The sequence below is a fragment of the Thalassophryne amazonica genome, chromosome 15 (assembly GCF_902500255.1).
Source record: "Thalassophryne amazonica chromosome 15, fThaAma1.1, whole genome shotgun sequence".
NCBI lineage: Eukaryota > Metazoa > Chordata > Actinopteri > Batrachoidiformes > Batrachoididae > Thalassophryne > Thalassophryne amazonica.
In genome coordinates, this window is record NC_047117.1 from 58,152,086 (window position 1) to 58,164,284 (window position 12,199).

Below are 12,199 nucleotides of genomic sequence, written 5' to 3' on the forward strand. Positions count from 1 at the left end.
TGACATTAGAGAACATAAAGAAGGAATCATATCCTTAAACCTAGTTACAGCGCTTTCTGAAAGACTTCTAGTGTAATGAAACTTATTCCCCACTGCAGGGTAGTCCATCAGGGTAAATGTAAATGTTATTAAAAAATGATCAGACAAAAGGGAGTTTTCAGGGAATACTGTTAAGTCTTCTATTTCCATACCATAAGTCAGAACAAGATCTAAAATATGATTAAAGTGGTGGGTGGACTCATTTACTTTTTGAGCAAAGCCGATAGAGTCTAATAATAGATTAAATGCAGTGTTGAGGCTGTCATTCTCAGCATCTGTGTGGATGTTAAAATCGCCCACTATAATTATCTTATCTGAGCTAAGCACTAAGTCAGACAAAAGGTCTGAAAATTCACAGAGAAACTCACAGTAACGACCAGGTGGACGATAGATAATAACAAATAAAACTGGTTTTTGGGACTTCCAATTTGGATGGACAAGACTAAGAGACAAGCTTTCAAATGAATTAAAGCTCTGTCTAGGTTTTTGATTAATTAATAAGCTGGAATGGAAGATTGCTGCTAATCCTCCGCCCCGGCCCGTGCTACGAGCATTCTGACAGTTAGTGTGACTCGGGGGTGTTGACTCATTTAAACTAACATATTCATCCTGCTGTAACCAAGTTTCTGTTAGGCAGAATAAATCAATACGTTGATCAATTATTATATCATTTACCAACAGGGACTTAGAAGAAAGAGACCTAATGTTTAATAGACCACATTTAACTGTTTTAGTCTGTGGTGCAATTGAAGGTGCTATATTATTTTTTCTTTTTGAATTTTTATGCTTAAATAGATTTTTGCTAGTTATTGGTGGTCTGGGAGCAGGCACCGTCTCTACGGGGATGGGGTAATAGGGGGATGGCAGGGGGAGAGAAGCTGCAGAGAGGTGTATAAGACCACAGCTCTGCCTCCTGGTCCCAACGCTAGACAGTCACAGTTTGGAGGATCCCAAAAAATTGGCCAGATTTCTAGAAATGAGAGCTGCTCCCTCTAAAGTGGGATGGATGCCGTCTCTCCTAACAAGACCAGGTTTTCCCCAGAAGCTTTGCCAATTATCAATGAAGCCCACCTCATTTTTTGGACACCACTCAGACAGCCAGCAATTCAAGGAGAACATGCGGCTAAACATGTCACTCCCGGTCTGATTGGGGAGGGGCCCAGAGAAAACAACAGAGTCCGACATTGTTTTTGCAAAGTTACACACCGATTCAATGTTAATTTTAGTGACCTCCGATTGGCGTAACCGAGTGTCATTACTGCCGACGTGAATTACAATCTTACCAAATTTACGCTTAGCCTTAGCCAGCAATTTCAAATGTCCTTCGATGTCGCCTGCTCTGGCCCCCGGAAGACAATTGACAATGGTTGCTGGTGTCGCTAACTTCACATTTCTCAAAACAGAGTCGCCAATAACCAGAGTTTGATCCTCGGCGAGTGTATCGTCGAGTGGGGAAAAACGGTTAGAGATGTGAACGGGTTGACGGTGTACACGGGGCTTCTGTTTAGGGCTACGCTTCCTCCTCACAGTCACCCAGTCAGCCTGCCTTCCCGACTGCACGGGGTCTGCCAGGGGGGAACTAACGGCGGCTAAGCTACCTTGGTCCGCACCGACTACAGGGGCCTGGCTAGCTGTAGAATTTTCCACGGTGCGGAGCCGAGCCTCCAATTCGCCCAGCCTGGCCTCCAAAACTACGAATAAGCTGCACTTATTACATGTACCGTTACTGCTAAAAGAGGCCGAGGAATAACTAAACATTTCACACCCAGAGCAGAAAAGTACGGGAGAGACAGGAGAAGCCGCCATGCTAAAACGGCTAAGAGCTAGTAGCTACGCTAAGCTAGCGGATTCCCAAACAGGGAATCCGACACTAGACAGGCTGTGGAGCAGCACAGGTAACGCACGACAACAGTGCTAAAATAAAATAAAAATCCACTAGACAGGCTGTGGAGCAGCACAGGTAACGCACAACAACAGTGCTAAAAAATAAAATAAAATAAAAATAAAAATCCACTGGACAGGCTGTGGAGCAGCACAAGCAACGCACGACAACAGTGCTAAAACAAAATAAAAATCCACTAGACAGGCTGTGGAGCAGCACAGGTAACGCACGACAACAGTGCTAAAATAAAATAAAAATCCACTAGACAGGCTGTGGAGCAGCACAGGTAACGCACAACAACAGTGCTAAAAAATAAAATAAAATAAAAATAAAAATCCACTGGACAGGCTGTGGAGCAGCACAGGGAACGCACGACAACAGTGCTAAAACAAAATAAAAATCCACTAGACAGGCTGTGGAGCAGCACAGGTAACGCACGACAACAGTGCTAAAACAAAATAGAAATCCACTAGACAGGCTGTGGAGCAGCACAGGTAACGCACAACAACAGTGCTAAAACAAAATAAAAATCCACTAGACAGGCTGTGGAGCAGCACAGGTAACGCACGACAACAGTGCTAAAACAAAATAAAAATCCACTAGACAGGCTGTGGAGCAGCACAGGTAACGCACGACAACAGTGCTAAAACAAAATAAAAATCCACTAGACAGGCTGTGGAGCAGCACAGGTAACGCACAACAACAGTGCTAAAACAAAATAAAAATCCACTAGACAGGCTGTGGAGCAGCACAGGTAACGCACAACAACAGTGCTAAAACAAAATAAAAATCCACTAGACAGGCTGTGGAGCAGCACAGGTAACGCACAACAACAGTGCTAAAACAAAATAAAAATCCACTAGACAGGCTGTGGAGCAGCACAGGTAACGCACAACAACAGTGCTAAAACAAAATAAAAATCCACTAGACAGGCTGTGGAGCAGCACAGGTAACGCACAACAACAGTGCTAAAACAAAATAAAAATCCACTGGACAGGCTGTGGAGCAGCACAGGTAACGCACAACAACAGTGCTAAAAAATAAAATAAAATAAAAATAAAAATCCACTGGACAGGCTGTGGAGCAGCACAGGCAACGCACGACAACAGTGCTAAAACAAAATAAAAATCCACTAGACAGGCTGTGGAGCAGCACAGGTAACGCACGACAACAGCGCTAAATAAAAATCCACTGGACAGGCTGTGGGGCAGCACAGGTAACGCACGACAACAGTGGTAAAAAATAAAATAAAAATCAAAATCCACTGGACAGGCTGTGGAGCAGCACAGGTAACGCACGACAACAGTGGTAAAAAATAAAATAAAAATCCACTGGACAGGCTGTGGAGCAGCACAGGTAACGCACGACAACAGTGATAAAAATAAATAAATAAATAAATAAATAAAATAAAATAATAAAATAAAAATCCACTGGACAGGCTGCGGAGCAGCACAGGTAACACACGACAACAGTGGTAAAAAATAAAATAAAAATCCACTAGACAGGCTGTGGAGCAGCACAGGTAACACACGACAACAGTGCCAAAAAAATAAATAAATCAAAATCAAAATCCACTGGACAGGCTGTGGAGCAGCACAGGCAACGCACGACAACAGTGCTAAAAAACAAAATAAAAATCCACTAGACAGGCTGTGGAGCAGCACAGGGTAACGCACGACAACAGTGCTAAAATAAAATAAAAATCCACTAACAGGCTCGTGGAGCAGCACAGGTAACGCACAACAACAGTGCTAAAAAATAAAATAAAATAAAAATCCACTGGACAGGCTGTGGGAGCAGCACAGGTAACGCACAACAACAGTGCTAAAAATAAAATAAAATAAAAATCCACTGGACAGGCTGTGGAGCAGCACAGGTAACGCACGACAACAGAGCTAAATAAAACCACTTGGACAGGCTGTGGAGCAGCACAGGTAACCGCACGACAACATCGCCCAAAAAAAATAAATAAAAAATAAAAATCCACTGGACAGGCTGTGGAGCGGAGCAGCAAGGTAACGCACGACAACAGTGCTAAAAATAAAATAAAAATCCACTGGACAGGCTGTGGAGCAGCACAGGTAACACACGACAACAGTGCTAAAAATAAAATAAAAATCCACTGGACAGGCTGTGGAGCAGCACAGGTAACACACGACAACAGTGCTAAAAATAAAATAAAAATCCACTGGACAGGCTGTGGAGCAGCACAGGTAACGCACGACAACAGTGCTAAAATAAAATAAAAATCCACTAGGCACAGGCTGTGGAGCAGCACAGGTAACCACGACAACAGTGCTAAAAAATAAAATAAAATCCACTGACAGGCTGTGGAGCAGCACAGGTAACACACGACAACAGTGCTAAAAATAAAATAAAAATCCACTGAACAGGCTGTGGAGCAGCACAGGTAACACACGACAACAGTGCTAAAAATAAAATAAAAATCCACTGACAGGCTGTGGAGCAGCACAGGTAACACACGACAACAGTGCTAAAAAATAAAATAAAAATCCACTGAACAGGCTGTGGAGCAGCACAGGTAACACACGACAACAGTGCTAAAAATAAAATAAAAATCCACTGGACAGGCTGTGGAGCAGCACAGGTAACGCACGACAACAGTGCTAAAATAAAATAAAAATCCACTAGGCAGGCTGTGGAGCAGCACGACAACAGTGCTAAAAAATAAAATAAAAATAAAAACAAAAGCGTTAGCAAGCTAGTTAGCTTGCCAACGCTGATGAAGGTTAGCTGATAAAAGAGCTCCGTCGCGATGCTTCGACCGTTAGAGGTCTTCTTTAGGCGTTGGAGCACGGTGAAAAAGTAAAAAAAAGTAAAAAAGTCTTGAAAAAGACTGTTAATTCAAAGAACTCAAACAGCTCAGTTCAAACAGCTAACAGATACAGCAGAACACCGCTGTGCTCCGGAACCAGAAAAAAGTCCACCCTCCACCACAATCATAACAGTTGTCTTCTCACCAAGCTGCTTGCCTGTTGTCCTGTAGCCCGTCCCAGCCTTGTACAGGTCTACAGTTTTGTCCTTGATTTCCTAGGCAACTCTTTGGTTTTGGATAGATTGGAGTGTGATTGATTGAGTGTGTGCACAGGTGTCTTTTATACAAGTAATGAGTTCAAACAGGTGCTGTTAATACAGGTAAAGAGTGCAGAATAGGAGGGCTTCTTCAAGAAAAAGAATTCTTGCTGGTTGGTAGGGGATCAAATACTTATTTCATGTAATAAAATGCAGATTATTTATTTAAAAATCATACAATGTGATTTTCTGGATTTTTTTTTTTTTTTTTTTTTAGATTCTGTCTCTCACAGTCGAAGTGTACCTACGATAAAAGTTACAGACCTCTCCATTCTTTGTAGGTGGGAAAACCTGCAAAATTGACAGTGGATCAAATACTTATTTCCCCCACTGTATATAACATTTTAACCCTTAACATCTAAACCTGAAAGTGGCTGGTTGTTCATAGCTGATAAGAGACAAACTATTTCTGTATATTTTTGTCTGCAGCTGCATCCTGCCACTGTGACAACACCACAACCCATTTTATGGATCATAACCACATGCAAAAAATTCACCAGCAGCTATCAACAAATAACTACACAGTACAACAACTTACAAGAGAGAATCAATGCTTTAACTCAAGAATGAGACCTGTTTCAGAATCAGGTCAGTGAACTCATCAGTGAGTGAAAGAGCATGAGATGGAGAGGAACCAGGTGAGACTGAGGTTTTACAGGAGGCGAGACAGGTGTTAATAAATTCAAGCTCTGACTCTTTACGTAGATGTACCCAAGAAATTCAACAAGAAAGTTTCCTGTTGGTTGCAATTTACTGCTGCATTTATTTAGGGACCCTTCACACATAGCGCAAATTTGGTCTAATTGCACATGAAGTGCGCATGAAGCAGCAATCGTATGCAATACGTGTAAATTCGCAGCTGCCGCTAAAGCCTCATACACCTGTTGCTACAACTATTTGTGCACACCAGTGGCTGAAAGACAGAGTGTGCACTGTGAGAGCCCATCGAACCATTTTGCAGCAGGTGTCAGCCAAATTCCAGGTGATACACATGAACATCTACACCGCTTACATGGCACTTAGAAAATGTGTGGCCGTTCGCACTATTAACATGACAACAGTCAGCAGACAATCACTGTCGAGCTGTGCCCCACGAGTGTGGCTTTGAAAAAAGCCATACACCTGGTGAATGTGTCTCGCATATGTGTGTCCTCCCCCGCTCAACCCGACACATCTGGCGTGCTGGGGGGAGCACACTTGCATAAAATACTTATATGTATGTATGTACAACTCTGATCACATGGGGCCGGACAGTGAGGTCTGATCACACAAAGCACAGGGAGGGGCCTGTCAGCTGATCACAGCACACTGACAGCTGGATGGCAGCTCAGTGCATTACAAACACAGAATCCATCGCCAGGACAGTTATTTAAATAATTGCGACAATACTTACATATGTAATTACATAAATAACGAAAATGAATGACCACATAACACAGAGCGTGAAACGTTGGTCTGGCTGCTGAATGTACAGGGGGACTGTGTCCACTCCTGGACGTCTCAGCTGGAGGACACGTTCTGTGTTTGGAAGAACATGAACTTACAATATTTCTCCGTGAGACGCGTGTCTCTGCCTACTGTCCTCATGTGAAAATATATAAAACATCTTTCGCCTTTTCACCTGGCTGCAGTGGTCACACATAGCACACCTCCTCCATGTCCTTGTTAATTTCAGGCATTTGTCCGCACCAACTACAGTTCAGCGATGGTAGCTCAGTGGTTAAGTTTCTGGCTGGCAATCTGAGCTTTTGGAAAGTGCAGGTTCGAATCCCGTGGGTGGCATGTACGAGGGTAGGCTGAAAAGTTCTAAGGCTGACTATGATACAGTTGTCGAATTGAAAAAATTCAGGGTTATTTTTCTACATAGTCTCTCTGTAACTCCACACACTTCTTCCAGCAGTGCTCGAGTGCTTTGATTCCCTTGGCATAGAAGCTTTCATCTTGAGAGTCAAAATAGTCCTCAACGGCAGCCATCACCTCATCATTGCTCTGATAGTGCTTCCCAGCCAAGTTCTTTTTCAGGTTTGGGAACAGATGAAAGTCCGAGGGTGCCAAGTCAGGGGAGTATGGTGGGTGATCTACCAGTTCGAATCCACACTCGTGGATAGTGGCCATGGCCACTGTTGACTTGTGAGCTGGGGCATTGTCTTGATGGAACAGCACCCCTTTCGTCAGCTTTCCTGGTCGCTTCTGTTTGATAGCCTCGTGTAACTGTCTCAGTAGGTTAGAATAGTATTGTCCATTTATGTTTTGTCCCTTTTCAAGACAGTCCACGAACATAATGCCCTTGGCATCCCAGAAAACTGAAACCATGACCTTCCCCGCAGATGAAACGACCTTGGCCTTCTTTGGAGGTGGTGACCTTGGGTGTTTCCATTGCATCGATTGTTTTTGTCTCTGGTTCAAAGTGGTGAACCCAACACTCATCCTGGGTAAGAAAACGTTCCATGTAATTGGGTGTATCCTCTTCAAATTGCGCCAAGTTTGCCTTCGACATGACTAGCCTGGTGTGTTTCTGATCAGGCGTCAGAAGCCATGGCACCCACCGAGCTGACACGTTTGACATTCCAAGTTCTTCATGCAGAATGTGTTCAATTCTCTCACGGGATATTCCCACAGCATCTGCTAGCTGATTAATCGTCGATCGTCTGTCGTCCATCACCATTTCATGAACAAGGTCAATGTTTTTCTGGGTTGTGGCTGTTGCAGGCCGCCCAGACCTTGGGTCGTCTTCAAGGCTCTCTCTGCCCCACTTAAATTCAGCTGCCCACTTCTGCACTGTAGATATGGAGGGAGCTTCATCCCCTAATGTAGCAACCATATCTGCATGAATGTCCTTGGGCTTTAACCCCTTCTTATGCAGGTACTTAATCACACCGCAATGCCAGATTTTGTCCATTTTTGCCGTTTCCCTCTACCGTGAACTTTCAAACTTGGCTATGAACCACAAACTACCTCACAACCTGGAAGAAAAAAAAACAGTCATAAGAACAGTTGAACTTAATACATGCCAAATTTTATTGAAACGGCATTTCTCCTTCTTGGTGAGCCTTAGAACTTTTCAGCCTACCCTCATATTTTTTATTTTCTAATTTTCACAGCAGCTGCGCTGCTCACACTGTGTTCCTGCGTGCACAAACCGTCGTAGCAGTATTATGCACGCCTGCCCGTCAGCGTGATGTTTTCGTGGTTCGCTCATACGAGCTGTTCCACTGTGAGTCGCCCTGAGTTGTACTTATTCGTACTATGTGTGAAGGGGCCCTTACTATATTACTCTTTGGTTTGTGTTGCAGCCGATCTGCTCTGTGTAAGCCTGATCCCATTAGATCTCAGATGTTAAATAGTGTGGGGCCTGGTTCATACTTGGATGGAAGCCCTTTTTGGAACATCAGGGACAGTACGTGTTTCTTCAGGTAAAACTGGAGTTGTATCAAGAAGGGCATCCGGTGTAATCTTGCGCCAAATTCCAATGCGGATCTAACTGTATCCGCTGTAGCGAGCCCGAACAAATGGGAGCAGCAGAATGGACAACAACTCTGGTTTTTGTTTACCGTATTCAATTTTTTTAAAAACAGTAAATAATATTTGTATGTTGTGCCTCATACGTATAATCACTTCACTTTGATGTTTGTGGTGTAGTTTTGAAAGTGTGTCTATTCACAGTAAGATTTTTTATACATAGAAATTTGGTTGTTATGCATGTTTCCCTTATCACTGGATTAATGGTAAGTCTATGTATCTATGTAATTATTCAATTCAATTTATTAATTTTATATAGCAGCAAATCACAACAGTCGCCTCAAGGCGCTTCACACAAAACAATTCAGAATTTGCGACAGTGTAAGTAGTGAGTAGTAGTAGTGAGTATAAATATGTATAGATATGGTAAATTTATTGCACAGGTACAGTTGTTACAATTATCACTTTTATGGACAGTTTTCTTAAGACAAGTCAGGGCATGAATTCATGAACACACACACACGTTACATACATATATAGCATAATATACAGTCGTGGTCAGAATTACCGGTACCCCTATATTTTATGTACACCTTTTAATATATAGTCAGAAATAAATGCAATCTGTTAAGGTTTAAAGTGATGATGGACCCAAAATGCAGACAGAGAGCATATGGAGGATGTGTATCAATCCTGAGCCCTGGTTTCATAAAACAGTCTACTCTTGTTTCGTGGACTGGCTCATCTTTTGATGTTAGTCGTTGCACAAAGCACTTAGATGGTTAAAGTTTCACATTACCCGACTAAAGTTTTTAGCCTGGTACAGAGGAGACTAATTATTTTAGTCAACAAAATTTCAGTGTCTTACCTCAAAAAAGGTGGCTACCATGTACCACCACTTGATGGAGTAGGAAGGACGGAGAGACTTGTGGCCAGAGTGGGTGTTCCTGGGCTGGAATAATCCATTGGATTATTATGGTGATAGTGCAGTTTATCTGCCAGGGAGGGAAATTCAACAAGTTGAGACTGTGGCCTGTTTCACCCTGTAAAATTTTCATCCCCAAAACTAACACCTGCATCAAATCACATCTGCTCATTAGTCTGCATCTAAAAAGGAGTGATCACACCTTGGAGAGCTGTTGCACCAAGTGGACTGACATGAATCATGGCTCCAACGCGAGAGATGTCAATTGAAACACAGGAGAGGATTATCAAACTCTTAAAAGAGGGTAAATCATCACGCAATGTTGCAAAAGATGTTGGTTGTTCACAGTCAGCTGTGTCTAAACTCTGGACCAAATACAAACAACATGGGAAGGTTGTTAAAGGCAAATATACTGGTAGACCAAGGAAGACATCAAAGCGTCAAGACAGAAAACTTAAAGCAATATGTCTCAAAATATGAAAATGCACAACAAAACAAATGAGGAACTAATGGGAGGAAACTGGAGTCAACGTCTGTGACCGAACTGTAAGAAACCGCCCTAAAGGAAATGGGATTTACATACAGAAAAGCTAAACGAAAGCCATCATTAACACCTAAACACAAAAAAAACAAGGTTACAGTGGGCTAAGGAAAAGCAGTCGTGGACTGTGGATGACTGGATGAAAGTCATATTCAGTGATGAATCTCAAATCTGCATTGGGCAAGGTGATGATGCTGGAACTTTTGTTTGGTGCCGTTCCAATGAGATTTATAAAGATGACTGCCTGAAGAGAACATGTAAATTTCCACAGTCATTGATGATATGGGGCTGCATGTCAGGTAAAGGCACTGGGGAGATGGCTGTCATTACATCATCAATAAATGCACAAGTCTATGTTGATATTTTGGACACTTTTCTGATGTTTGGGGATGATGAAATCATTTTTCAAGATGATAATGCATCTTGCCATAGAGCAAAAACTGTGAAAACATTCCTTGCAAAAAGACACATAGGGTCAGTGTCATGGCATAGGGTCAATGTCAATCAGCAGATGTGATTTGATGCAGGTGTTAGTTTTGGGGATGAAAATATACAGGGTGATTCCATAATTTATTCCTCAGAATTGAGTGAGTCCATATTTTTTTCCTCTGCTTGGTCTAAAAAAGTAACCGTTACTGACTGCCACAATCTTTTTTTCTTGATTTCTTATAGTGTTTCTTAAAGCCAGAAAGTTGCCATTTGAAATGACTTTAGTTTTGGGTCATGTCTGTGATCTGCTTTTTTTCTACAAAATTAAACAATAGAATGAACATCCTCCGAGGCCGGTGATTCCATAATTTTTGCCAGGGGTTGTAGTGAAGCTTAGGGCTAGTGGCTGGTGATCACCTTAGTATCTCCTGTTTTTCTTGTCATTTATGGCTGGCAAATTATACTGTATTTCTTGTCTTTCTGATGCCTCTCTGTTTAAGGTGCAGCTCCATCCAGAGATGGGTGTGGCATTTGTGCTGGAGACCCTCCTGTCCTGTGCACCAACAGCATTTCCTGTATATTCGTTTTGTGAATTGTTCTGTAATTTAAGTCTGTAGCATGGCCCAAGCAGAGGGTCACCCCTTTGAGTCTGGTCTACTTGAGGTTTCTTCCTCAGAGGGAGTTTTTCCTTACCACTGCTGCTCTGGGGGTTAGTAAGGTTACACCTTACTTGTGTGAAGCACCTTGAGGCAACTCGGTTGTGATTTGGCGCTATATAAATGAAATAAATAAACGTTAGCCATTTTTTTAAAACTTATCCAAGGTCTGTGTCCCAAGAATGTTACTAGTGAATTTGAAGACTCTGGCTGTAATAGGACTGGACTTACCCAATGGCAATATTCAATGGCCTTGGGTAAAAAAACAAAAACAAAACAATACCCATCACAAAAATGTATCTCATTTCATGGATGGAGCATGAAAAAAAGTACGAGACTGGTGTTATGTTCGTGACCCAAAAACCAGAATTGGACTCCAAAGCAGGGAGGCTGAACTGATGAAGGAAACCAGATCTATTGTACAGGAATTAGTACAAGGTAAAATGCTGCAGAAATAGTGTATACTGATAAGGAGGTCTGGAGAGTGGAGACCCAGCCTGTGTCGCAGTGGTAACAGGAGACCACAGCCTGATGAGCCAGGTGTGCAGGTGGAGATCCAAGGAGAGATGAGGTGATGGTAGTCCGAGGTCCAGGTGGCTCCCTGTGGAACTGATGGAGGGGGGTGTCACTGCGGAGGAGGAGAGAGAGTATGACTGAATGTGTATTAACACCTGAGCACGACAGCTCACAGTCACTCAGTAGCCAAACTGAACAAATTGCTGGAAAAAATGCAAGGCGTCAGAATGCAGCAAAAATGCAGTTTTCAAACAGTGAGTCAAAAACACTGCAACAGAACACAATGCAGAAATAGAGAGGCCAGGTTACCAGGTTGTGAACACTGAGTTTTCTGGCGCTGATGAGCTGTTGAACCAGGGTTTATATGGAGACAGGTTGATTGCAGGCAGGTGTGCTCATCAGCTCCACAAGGGATGCCACCTGGAAAGAGAGAGAGAGCAGAGGAGTAGTTACCAGGGCAACACAACAACTGGGCTGATGTGTAATCTGTTCAATTACTTGTGTCCTCTGAAACTGGATGGGGGCTACATATACAAATGGCTGTAATTCTTCAGTAGCTAATGTGAAATTTTTATTAAATCCTTTGAATTAACGCTGAAAGTCTACAATAGACACATCTTGTTTTTTCCCCTCCATCATTTCAACTCCATTGTACTGGT

The 12,199-nt window shown here is 42.7% G+C and overlaps 1 long non-coding RNA gene across 1 annotated transcript in view; it reads left to right on the plus strand.

Moving 5' to 3' along the window:
- Positions 1-11,975, plus strand: part of LOC117526234 — a 19,418-nt gene extending 7,443 nt beyond the window's left edge. Inside the window, exons 2-3 of the long non-coding RNA XR_004565236.1 lie at positions 1,930-1,934; positions 11,853-11,975. This is a non-coding gene — a long non-coding RNA (uncharacterized LOC117526234). The remainder of the gene's footprint in view (positions 1-1,929; positions 1,935-11,852) is intronic.
- Positions 11,976-12,199: the final 224 nt, after the last annotated feature.